The following is a 12,857-nucleotide window of genomic DNA, read 5'->3' as shown; positions in this document are numbered from 1 at the left end:
CATTTGCCGCTCCCTCCCGCCTCCCGCCTCCCAGCTGCTCCTCCCTCCCCCCTCCCTTCTTAATGGCTGGCGCTGCGCGTCGCCAGTGAGCGAGTTCGGACCTGGTTCAGGTCCTGAACTCGCCCCTCACGACCGCAGCGCCAACCTGCTGCCTTCTGCCTCTGCCCCACGACCACGCTGCCGTCTGCGTGTTCGAGGCCCTCCTCCACCCGCAGGCATCCTCCTGCGCCTCATCCCTGGTGGCTAGTGGGCTCACTTGACCCGAGTGCCGCTTCCGCCGTCCCGTAAGTTTGTTTTTCAGCTTTTTTCCGCTTTTCTGCGCCTCGCCGCCGGCGCTTTTTTGCCCCATTGTGCCCCCCTGATTGCTGTCTCCCCGATCGTATTTAATCCCAGTATTGTGTCCATATTGTGTTTTTTCCTGCATTTGTGACTGTTTTTGCCCGATTTCTGTGCCTTTCGCCCCTTGTGCGCTCCTCGACCCCAGCCGCTGCTTCCCTGCGGCCCCGCCCCCCTCGCGCCCCCCATTTGCCGCTCCCTCCCGCCTCCCGCCTCCCAGCTGCTCCTCCCTCCCCCCTCCCTTCTTAATGGCTGGCGCGTCGCCAGTGAGCGAGTTCGGACCTGGTTCAGGTCCTGAACTCGCCCCTCACGACCGCAGCGCCAACCTGCTGCCTTCTGCCTCTGCCCCACGACCACGCTGCCGTCTGCGTGTTCGAGGCCCTCCTCCACCCGCAGGCATCCTCCTGCGCCTCATCCCTGGTGGCTAGTGGGCTCACTTGACCCGAGTGCCGCTTCCGCCGTCCCGTAAGTTTGTTTTTCAGCTTTTTTCCACTTTTCTGCGCCTCGCCGCCGGCGCTTTTTGCCCCATTGTGCCCCCTGATTGCTGTCTCCCCGATCGTATTTAATCCCAGTATTGTGTCCATATTGTGTTTTTTCCTGCATTTGTGACTGTTTTTGCCCGATTTCTGTGCCTTTCGCCCCTTGTGCGCTCCTCGACCCCCAGCCGCTGCTTCCCTGCGGCCCCGCCCCCCTCGCGCCCCCATTTGCCGCTCCCCTCCCGCCTCCCGCCTCCCAGCTGCTCCTCCCTCCCCCCTCCCTTCTTAATGGCTGGCGCTGCGCGTCGCCAGTGAGCGAGTTCGGACCTGGTTCAGGTCCTGAACTCGCCCCTCACGACCGCAGCGCCAACCTGCTGCCTTCTGCCTCTGCCCCACGACCACGCTGCCGTCTGCGTGTTCGAGGCCCTCCTCCACCCGCAGGCATCCTCCTGCGCCTCATCCCTGGTGGCTAGTGGGCTCACTTGACCCGAGTGCCGCTTCCGCCGTCCCGTAAGTTTGTTTTTCAGCTTTTTTCCGCTTTTCTGCGCCTCGCCGCCGGCGCTTTTTGCCCCATTGTGCCCCCCTGATTGCTGTCTCCCCGATCGTATTTAATCCCAGTATTGTGTCCATATTGTGTTTTTTCCTGCATTTGTGACTGTTTTTGCCCGATTTCTGTGCCTTTCGCCCCTTGTGCGCTCCTCGACCCCAGCCGCTGCTTCCCTGCGGCCCCGCCCCCCTCGCGCCCCCATTTGCCGCTCCCTCCCGCCTCCCGCCTCCCAGCTGCTCCTCCCTCCCCCCTCCCTTCTTAATGGCTGGCGCTGCGCTTCGCCAGTGAGCGAGTTCGGACCTGGTTCAGGTCCTGAACTCGCCCCTCACGACCGCAGCGCCAACCTGCTGCCTTCTGCCTCTGCCCCACGACCACGCTGCCGTCTGCGTGTTCGAGGCCCTCCTCCACCCGCAGGCATCCTCCTGCGCCTCATCCCTGGTGGCTAGTGGGCTCACTTGACCCGAGTGCCGCTTCCGCCGTCCCGTAAGTTTGTTTTTCAGCTTTTTTCCGCTTTTCTGCGCCTCGCCGCCGGCGCTTTTTGACCCATTGTGCCCCCCTGATTGCTGTCTCCCCGATCGTATTTAATCCCAGTATTGTGTCCATATTGTGTTTTTTCCTGCATTTGTGACTGTTTTTGCCCGATTTCTGTGCCTTTCGCCCCTTGTGCGCTCCTCGACCCCAGCCGCTGCTTCCCTGCGGCCCCGCCCCCCTCGCGCCCCCATTTGCCGCTCCCTCCCGCCTCCCGCCTCCCAGCTGCTCCTCCCTCCCCCCTCCCTTCTTAATGGCTGGCGCTGCGCGTCCGCGCAGCGGGCGCGCCGCTTGCGCGCCGGAGGCGCGCCAAAGGCAAGCCCGTCTGCGCCCGTCCGCGCCTTTACCGCGCCCAGCGCCACCCCCCCTGGTCCTCGCGCCTCCCGCGCCCACTTCTCGGCCGAAGAGCTCCGCGCCCTCAACCCCGGGCCCTCCACTGAATGCTTCCGGGCATCCCCGAAGCTCCTCAAGACCTGGCTCTTCGACCGCTAAACAGCCTCTCCACCCCCCCCCCCACCTCAGCGCCTCGAAACCCTAACGGGTACATAGCGCGCTTTATAAATACTATGATTGATTGATTGATTGATTGATTGACTCTCACAGAGTTTACTGGGAGGACAACCTCTTGTACACTGAGCATAGGGATCCTAAACCTGGAGCTGCCAGGAGATTAGTGATTCCTCAGGAGTACAGAAAGTTCCTCCTAACTCTTGCCCACGACATTCCCCTATCTGGGCATCTAGGACAAATGAAAACTTGGGACAGGCTTGTCCCCTTGTTTCATTGGCCTAGGATGTCTGAGGACACAAAAGAGTTTTGTAAGTCCTGTGAAACCTGTCAAGCCAGTGGCAAGACAGGTGGCACCCCAAAGGCACCCCTTATTCCACTGCCTGTGGTTGGGGTTCCCTTTGAGAGGGTAGGGGTTGACATAGTTTGCCCCTTTGACCCTCCTACTGCTTCAGGCAATAGGTTTATCTTGGTGGTAGTGGACCATGTCACAAGATATCCTGAAGCTATTCCTTTAAGGACCACTACAGCACCTGCAGTGGCAAAGGCCCTCCTGGGAATATTTTCCAGGGTGGGCTTCCCGAAGGAAGTAGTATCAGACAGGGGAAGCAATTTCATGTCTGCATACTTAAAGGCCATGTGGAAGGAGTGTGGTGTAACTTACAAGTTCACAACACCCTATCATCCACAAACAAATGGACTGGTGGAGAGATTTAATAAAACTCTCAAAGGCATGATTATGGGTCTCCCTGAAAAACTCCGCAGGAGATGGGATATCCTTCTACCATGCCTCCTTTTTGCCTACAGGGAGGTACCCCAGAAAGGAGTGGGCTTCAGCCCCTTTGAACTTCTTTTTGGACACCCTGTTAGGGGTCCACTCACACTTGTAAAGGAGGGTTGGGAACAACCTTTAAAAGCTCCTAAGCAGGATATTGTGGATTATGTACTTGGCCTCAGATCAAGGATGGCTGAGTACATGAAAAAGGCCAGCAAAAACCTTCAGGCCAGCCAAGAGCTCCAGAAGCAATGGCATGATCAGAAGGCTGTTTTGGTTCAGTACCAACCAGGGCAGAAAGTGTGGGTCTTGGAGCCTGTGGACCCAAGAGCACTCCAAGATAAATGGAGTGGTCCCCACACAATTGTTGAGAAAAAGGGTGAAGTCACCTATTTAGTTGACTTAGGCACTGCAAGGAGTCCCCTTAGGGTACTCCATGTAAACCGCCTGAAACCCTACTATGACAGGGCTGATCTCACCCTGCTCATGGCAACTGATGAGGAACAGGAAGAAGACAGTGATCCTCTACCTGATCTCTTCTCTTCCACAGAACAAGATGCTCTTGTGGAAGGTGTAGTTTTGGCTGATTGTCTTACTGCTGAGCAGAAAGACCATTGCATAAATCTCCTGGGTCAGTTTTCTGAACTCTTCTCTACTGTGCCAGGTACCACTTCTTGGTGTGAGCACACTATAGATACTGGAGACAGTTTACCTGTCAAAAGTAAGATCTATAGGCAGCCTGACCATGTCAGGGACTGCATAAAGCAAGAGGTGCAGAAAATGCTAGAACTGGGAGTGGTTGAGCACTCTGAAAATCCATGGGCTTCTCCTGTGGTACTTGTACCAAAACCCCATTCCAAAGATGGAAAGAAGGAAATGCGGTTTTGTGTAGACTATAGAGGTCTCAACCTGGTAACCAAAACTGATGCTCACCCTATACCCAGGGCAGATGAGCTCATAGATACACTGGCATCTGCCAAGTATAAAAGCACTTTTGATTTGACTGCAGGGTATTGGCAGATCAAATTATCAGAAGATGCTAAACCTAAAACAGCATTTTCAACCATTGGAGGACATTACCAGTTCACTGTAATGCCTTTTGGATTGAAAAATGCACCTGCCACTTTTCAGAGGTTGGTGAACACAGTCCTGCAAGGGCTGGAAGCTTTCAGTGCAGCATATTTGGACGATATAGCTGTCTTTAGCTCCAGCTGGGATGATCACCTGGTCCACTGTGAGAAGGTAGCCTCTTTCTAGCCTTGTTACCCCCCACTTTTGGCCTGTTTGTGAGTGTATGTCAGGGTGTTTGTCACTGTTTTCACTGTCTCACTGGGATCCTGATAGCCAGGCCTCAGTGCTCATAGTGAAAACACTATGTTTTCAGTATGGTTGTTATGTGTCACTGGGATCCTGCTGGTCAGGACCCCAGTGCTCATAGGTTTGTGGCCTATATGTATGTGTCACTGGGACCCTGTCACACAGGGCCCCAGTGCTCATAGGTGTGCATGTATATGTTCCCTGTGTGGTGCCTAACTGTCTCACTGAGGCTCTGCTAACCAGAACCTCAGTGGTTATGCTCTCTCATTACTTTCAAATTGTCACTAACAGGCTAGTGACCAATTTTACCAATTTACATTGGCTTACTGGAACACCCTTATAATTCCCTAGTATATGGTACTGAGGTACCCAGGGTATTGGGGTTCCAGGAGATCCCTATGGGCTGCAGCATTTCTTTTGCCACCCATAGGGAGCTCTGACAATTCTTACACAGGCCTGCCACTGCAGCCTGAGTGAAATAACGTCCACGTTATTTCACAGCCATTTTACACTGCACTTAAGTAACTTATAAGTCACCTATATGTCTAACCTTTACCTGGTAAAGGTTAGGTGCAAAGTTACTTAGTGTGAGGGCACCCTGGCACTAGCCAAGGTGCCCCCACATTGTTCAGAGCCAATTCACTGAACTTTGTGAGTGCGGGGACACCATTACACGCGTGCACTACATATAGGTCACTACCTATATGTAGCTTCACCATGGTAACTCCGAATATGGCCATGTAACATGTCTATGATCATGGAATTGCCCCCTCTATGCCATCCTGGCATTGTTGGTACAATTCCATGATCCCAGTGGTCTGTAGCTCAGACCCTGGTACTGCCAGACTGCCCTTCCTGGGGTTTCTCTCCAGCTGCTGCTGCCAACCCCTCAGACAGGCAGCTGTCCTCCTGGGGTCCAGCCAGGCCTGGCCCAGGATGGCAGAACAAAGAACTTCCTCTGAGAGAGGGTGTGACACCCTCTCCCTTTGGAAAATGGTGTGAAGGCAGGGGAGGAGTAGCCTCCCCCAGCCTCTGGAAATGCTTTGTTGGGCACAGATGTGCCCAATTCTGCATAAGCCAGTCTACACCGGTTCAGGGACCCCTTAGCCCCTGCTCTGGCGCGAAACTGGACAAAGGAAAGGGGAGTGACCACTCCCCTGACCTGCACCTCCCCTGGGAGGTGTCCAGAGCTCCTCCAGTGTGCTCCAGACCTCTGCCATCTTGGAAACAGAGGTGCTGCTGGCACACTGGACTGCTCTGAGTGGCCAGTGCCACCAGGTGACGTCAGAGACTCCTTGTGATAGGCTCCTTCAGGTGTTAGTAGCCTTTCCTCTCTCCTAGGTAGCCAAACCCTCTTTTCTGGCTATTTAGGGTCTCTGTCTCTGGGGAAACTTTAGATAACGAATGCATGAGCTCAGCATCATCGCCCCGCACCTCCAGACCGTCATCAACTCTTCTTTTTCTTCTGCTACCTTCCCCGAATGCTGGAAGCACGCTGAAGTCAACGCCCTACTAAAGAAACCTACGGCTGACCCAAGCGACCTGAAAAACTTCCGCCCCATCTCTCTTCTACCTTTCCCAGCCAAGGTAATAGAAAAGACCGTCAACAAACAGCTGACCACCTTCCTGGAAGACAACAACCTGCTCGACCCTTCACAAACCGGATTCCGAACCAACCACAGCACGGAAACCGCCCTCATCTCAGTCACAGACGACATCAGAACCCTGATGGACAACGGTGAAACAGTCGCCCTCATTCTCCTCGACCTCTCGGCTGCCTTTGACACCGTCTGTCACCGCACCCTAATCACCCGCCTACGCTCCACCGGGATCCAAGGCCAGGCCCTGGACTGGATCGCCTCCTTCCTCGCTAACCGCTCCCAAAGAGTTTACCTCCCTCCGTTTCGCTCAGAACCCACCAAGATCATCTGCGGCGTACCTCAAGGCTCATCGCTCAGCCCGACACTCTTCAATGTCTACATGAGCCCCCTCGCCGACATCGTACGCAAGCACGACATCATCATCACCTCCTACGCCGACGACACCCAACTTGTACTCTCCCTCACCAAGGACCCCGCCAGCGCCAAGACCAACCTACAAGAGGGTATGAAGGACGTCGCAGATTGGATGAGGCTCAGCCGCCTAAAGCTGAACTCTGAAAAAACGGAAGTCCTCATCCTCGGCAACACCCCGTCCGCCTGGGACGACTCCTGGTGGCCCACGGCCCTCGGCACCGCACCGACCCCCGCAGACCACGCCCGCAACCTCGGCTTCATCTTGGACCCTCTTCTCACCATGACCAAGCAAGTCAACGCCGTGTCCTCCGCCTGCTTCCTCACTCTCCGCATGCTCCGCAAGATCTTCCGCTGGATCCCCGCCGACACCAGAAAAACCGTGACCCACGCCCTTGTCACGAGTCGCCTGGACTACGGCAACACCCTCTACGCCGGGACCACCGCCAAACTCCAAAACCGCCTGCAACGCATCCAAAACGCCTCGGCCCGCCTCATCCTCGACGTACCCCGCAACAGCCACATCTCCGCACACCTGAGACACCTGCATTGGCTCCCAGTCAGCAAAAGGATCACCTTCCGTCTTCTCACCCACGCACACAAAGCCCTCCACAACAAGGGACCGGAATACCTCAACAGACGCCTCAGCTTCTACGTCCCCACCCGCCCCCTCCGCTCCGCTGGCCTCGCACTTGCTGCCGTCCCTCGCACCCGCCGCTCCACGGCGGGTGGGAGATCTTTCTCCTTCCTGGCGGCCAAGACCTGGAACTCCCTCCCCACCAGCCTCAGGACCACCCAGGACCACTCCGCTTTCCGGAGACTCCTAAAGACTTGGTTGTTCGAGCAGCGATAACCCCCCCTTTCCCCCCTAGCGCCTTGAGACCCGCACGGGTGAGTAGCGCGCTTTATAAATGTTAATGATTTGAGCCGAGTTCCTCTGCATCTCCCTCTTCACCTTCTGATAAGGAATCGACCGCTGACCGCGCTGGAAGCCTGCAAACCTGCAACATAGTAGCAAAGACGACTACTGCAACTCTGTAACGCTGATCCTGCCGCCTTCTCGACTGTTTTCCTGCTTGTGCATGCTGTGGGGGTAGCCTGCCTCCTCTCTGCACCAGAAGCTCCGAAGAAATCTCCCGTGGGTCGACGGAATCTTCCCCCTGCAACCGCAGGCACCAAAAAGCTGCATCTCCGGTCCCTTGGGTCTCCTCTCAGCACGACGAGCGAGGTCCCTCGAATCCAGCGACACTGTCCAAGTGACTCCCACAGTCCAGTGACTCTTCAGCCCGAGTTTGGTGGAGGTAAGTCCTTGCCTCACCTCGCTGGGCTGCATTGCTGGGAACCGTGACTTTGCAAGCTACTCCGGCCCCTGTGCACTTCCGGCGGAAATCCTTCGTGCACAGCCAAGCCTGGGTCCACGGCACTCTAACCTGCATTGCACGACTTTCTAAGTTGGTCTCCGGCGACGTGGGACTCCTTTGTGCAACTTCGGCGAGCACCGTTTCACGCATCCTCGTAGTGCCTGTTCTGGCACTTCTCCGGGTGCTACCTGCTTCAGTGAGGGCTCTTTGTCTTGCTCGACGTCCCTTCTCCCTGCAGGTCCAATTTGCGACCTCCTGGTCCCTCCTGGGCCCCAGCAGCATCCAAAAACGCCAAACGCACGATTTGCGTATAACAAGGCTTGTTGGCGTCCATCCGGCGGGAAAACACTTCTGCACGACTCTCCAAGGCGTGGGGGATCCATCCTCCAAAGAGGAAGTCTCTAGCCCTTGTCGTTCCTGCAGTATTCACAGTTCTTCAGCCTAGTAAGAGCTTCTTTGCACCAACCGCTGGCCTTTCTTGGGCATCTGCCCATCTCCGAGCTGCTTGTGACTTTTGGACTTGGTCCCCTTGTTCCACAGGTACCCTCAGACAGGAATCCATCGTGGTTGCATTGCTGATTTGTGTTTTCCTTGCATTCTCCCTCTAACACGACTATTTTGTCCTTAGGGGAACTTTGGTGCACTTTGCACTCACTTTTCAGGGTCTTGGGGAGGGTTATTTTTCTAACTCTCACTATTTTCTAATAGTCCCAGCGACCCTCTACAAGGTCACATAGGTTTGGGGTCCATTCGTGGTTCGCATTCCACTTTTGGAGTATATGGTTTGTGTTGCCCCTATCCCTATGTTTCCCCATTGCATCCTATTGTAACTATACATTGTTTGCACTGTTTTCTAAGACTATACTGCATATTTTTGCTATTGTGTATATATATCTTGTGTATATTTCCTATCCTCTCACTGAGGGTACACTCTAAGATACTTTGGCATATTGTCATAAAAATAAAGTACCTTTATTTTTAGTATAACTGTGTATTGTGTTTTCTTCTGATATTGTGCATATGACACTAAGTGGTACTGTAGTAGCTTCACACGTCTCCTAGTTCAGCCTGAGCTGCTTTGCTAAGCTACAATTATCTATCAGCCTAAGCTGCTAGACACCCTATACACTAATAAGGGATAACTGGGCCTGGTGCAAGGTGCAAGTACCCCTTGGTACTCACTACAAGCCAGTCCAGCCTCCTACATTGGTTGTGCAGTGGTGGGATAAGTGCTTGAGACTACTTACCACTCTTGTCATTGTACTTTTCATAAGAGAAAAATATACAAAACAAGGTCAGTGTATATACACATAGCCAAAAAGTTTTGCATTTCCTCTTTTCACTCTTTTCTAAGTGCTGAAAAGTACTTCTAAACTTTCAAAAAGTTCTTAAAAGTTTAAAAAGTTTTTTTCTGTCTTTCCAAAAAGTTCTGAAAACTTTTTTCTCTTTGTCTATCACTTTAACTCTCTCTAAAAATGTCTGGCACAGGCCAAAATGTTGAACTGTCCAAACTGGCATATGATCACCTTAGCTGGAAAGGAGCAAGGAGTCTCTGCATAGAGAGAGGTTTGAGTGTAGGGAAGAATCCTTCCTTAGAACTCTTAATTAATATGCTTAGAGTACAGGATAAGGCCATAAGTGCCCAATCTGTAGAAAAAGTAGCTAATGGTTCTCAATCTGATCCAGGGACTCCCCCAGGAAAAGGTTCAGGAAAGAAACTTCTCAGCCTGCCCATTACTAGACAGTCTAGCATAGTTGGTACAGAGGTTGAATCACACCATACTAATGGTGTGCTCTCACATTATACTGGTAGCCAAGCTGTTAGGGTGCCCTCTGTAAGGGACAGGTCTCCTTCTGTTCATTCCCATTATACCTCTGTATCTAGAAATGTCCCTCCCACCCACCCTGATGACAGATTGTTAGAAAGGGAGCTCAATAGATTGAGAGTGGAACAAACCAGACTGAAGCTCAAGAAGCAACAGCTGGATTTGGATAGACAGTCTTTAGAAATAGAGAGGGAAAGACAGAAGTTGGGTTTAGATACCCATGGTGGCAGCAGCAGTATTCCCCATAGTCATCCTGCAAAAGAGCATGATTCCAGGAATCTGCACAAGATAGTTCCCCCTTATAAGGAGGGGGATGACATTAACAAGTGGTTTGCTGCACTTGAGAGGGCCTGTGCTGTACAGGATGTCCCTCAAAAGCAGTGGGCTGCTATCCTATGGCTATCATTTAGTGGAAAAGGTAGGGATAGGCTCCTTACTGTGAAAGAAAATGATGCCAATAATTTTACAGTTCTTAAGAATGCACTCCTGGATGGTTATGGCTTAACCACTGAACAGTACAGGATAAAGTTCAGAGAGACCAAAAAGGAGTCTTCACAAGACTGGGTTGATTTTATTGACCATTCAGTGAAGGCCTTGGAGGGGTGGTTACATGGCAGTAAAGTTACTGATTATGAAAGCCTGTATAACACAATCCTGAGAGAGCATATACTTAATAATTGTGTGTCTGATTTGTTGCTCCAGTACCTGGTAGACTCTGATCTGACCTCTCCCCAAGAATTGGGAAAGAAGGCAGACAAATGGGTCAGAACAAGGGTGAACAGAAAAGTTCATATAGGGGGTGACAAAGATGGCAATAAGAAGAAAGATGGTGAAAAATCTCAAGATAAGCATGGGGATAAGGGTAAAACCAAAGATCCCACTTCAAATCTTAAACACTCTTCAGAGGGTGGGGATAAAACAAATTCTCCCTCATCTTCCCAACCTGCACACATTAAAAAGCCTTGGTGCTTTGTGTGTAAAAACAGAGGCCATAGGCCAGGGGATAAGTCCTGTCCAGGTAAACCCCCTGAGCCTACCACCACTAATACATCAAGCTCTAGTGCCCCTAGCAGTAGTGGTACTAGTGGTGGGACTGCTGGCAACAGTCAAGCAAAGGGTGTAGTTGGGTTCACTTATGGGTCCATAGTGAAAACTGATGTCACCACTTAGACAATAAAGTCTCAACTGGCCAAGGTTAGCCTTATTGTCCTTCGTTTGGGGGGGGGTTGTGTGAGAAGGTAGCCTCTTTCTAGCCTTGTTACCCCCACTTTTGGCCTGTTTGTGAGTGTATGTCAGGGTGTTTGTCACTGTTTTCACTGTCTCACTGGGATCCTGATAGCCAGGCCTCAGTGCTCATAGTGAAAACACTATGTTTTCAGTATGGTTGTTATGTGTCACTGGGATCCTGCTGGTCAGGACCCCAGTGCTCATAGGTTTGTGGCCTATATGTATGTGTCACTGGGACCCTGTCACACAGGGCCCCAGTGCTCATAGGTGTGCATGTATATGTTCCCTGTGTGGTGCCTAACTGTCTCACTGAGGCTCTGCTAACCAGAACCTCAGTGGTTATGCTCTCTCATTACTTTCAAATTGTCACTAACAGGCTAGTGACCAATTTTACCAATTTACATTGGCTTACTGGAACACCCTTATAATTCCCTAGTATATGGTACTGAGGTACCCAGGGTATTGGGGTTCCAGGAGATCCCTATGGGCTGCAGCATTTCTTTTGCCACCCATAGGGAGCTCTGACAATTCTTCCACAGGCCTGCCACTGCAGCCTGAGTGAAATAACGTCCACGTTATTTCACAGCCATTTTACACTGCACTTAAGTAACTTATAAGTCACCTATATGTCTAACCTTTACCTGGTAAAGGTTAGGTGCAAAGTTACTTAGTGTGAGGGCACCCTGGCACTAGCCAAGGTGCCCCCACATTGTTCAGAGCCAATTCACTGAACTTTGTGAGTGCGGGGACACCATTACACGCGTGCACTACATATAGGTCACTACCTATATGTAGCTTCACCATGGTAACTCCGAATATGGCCATGTAACATGTCTATGATCATGGAATTGCCCCCTCTATGCCATCCTGGCATTGTTGGTACAATTCCATGATCCCAGTGGTCTGTAGCACAGACCCTGGTACTGCCAGACTGCCCTTCCTGGGGTTTCTCTGCAGCTGCTGCTGCTGCCAACCCCTCAGACAGGCAGCTGCCCTCCTGGGGTCCAGCCAGGCCTGGCCCAGGATGGCAGAACAAAGAACTTCCTCTGAGAGAGGGTGTGACACCCTCTCCCTTTGGAAAATGGTGTGAAGGCAGGGGAGGAGTAGCCTCCCCCAGCCTCTGGAAATGCTTTGTTGGGCACAGATGTGCCCAATTCTGCATAAGCCAGTCTACACCGGTTCAGGGACCCCTTAGCCCCTGCTCTGGCGCGAAACTGGACAAAGGAAAGGGGAGTGACCACTCCCCTGACCTGCACCTCCCCTGGGAGGTGTCCAGAGCTCCTCCAGTGTGCTCCAGACCTCTGCCATCTTGGAAACAGAGGTGCTGCTGGCACACTGGACTGCTCTGAGTGGCCAGTGCCACCAGGTGACGTCAGAGACTCCTTGTGATAGGCTCCTTCAGGTGTTAGTAGCCTTTCCTCTCTCCTAGGTAGCCAAACCCTCTTTTCTGGCTATTTAGGGTCTCTGTCTCTGGGGAAACTTTAGATAACGAATGCATGAGCTCAGCCTAGTTCCTCTGCATCTCCCTCTTCACCTTCTGATAAGGAATCGACCGCTGACCGCGCTGGAAGCCTGCAAACCTGCAACATAGTAGCAAAGACGACTACTGCAACTCTGTAACGCTGATCCTGCCGCCTTCTCGACTGTTTTCCTGCTTGTGCATGCTGTGGGGGTAGCCTGCCTCCTCTCTGCACCAGAAGCTCCGAAGAAATCTCCCGTGGGTCGACGGAATCTTCCCCCTGCAACCGCAGGCACCAAAAAGCTGCATCTCCGGTCCCTTGGGTCTCCTCTCAGCACCACGAGCGAGGTCGCTCGAATCCAGCGACACTGTCCAAGTGACTCCCACAGTCCAGTGACTCTTCAGCCCGAGTTTGGTGGAGGTAAGTCCTTGCCTCACCTCGCTGTGCTGCATTGCTGGGAACCGCGACTTTGCAAGCTACTCCGG

This window comes from Pleurodeles waltl, unplaced genomic scaffold (assembly GCF_031143425.1).
Source record: "Pleurodeles waltl isolate 20211129_DDA unplaced genomic scaffold, aPleWal1.hap1.20221129 scaffold_56, whole genome shotgun sequence".
NCBI lineage: Eukaryota > Metazoa > Chordata > Amphibia > Caudata > Salamandridae > Pleurodeles > Pleurodeles waltl.
This window is presented reverse-complemented; position numbering follows the sequence as displayed.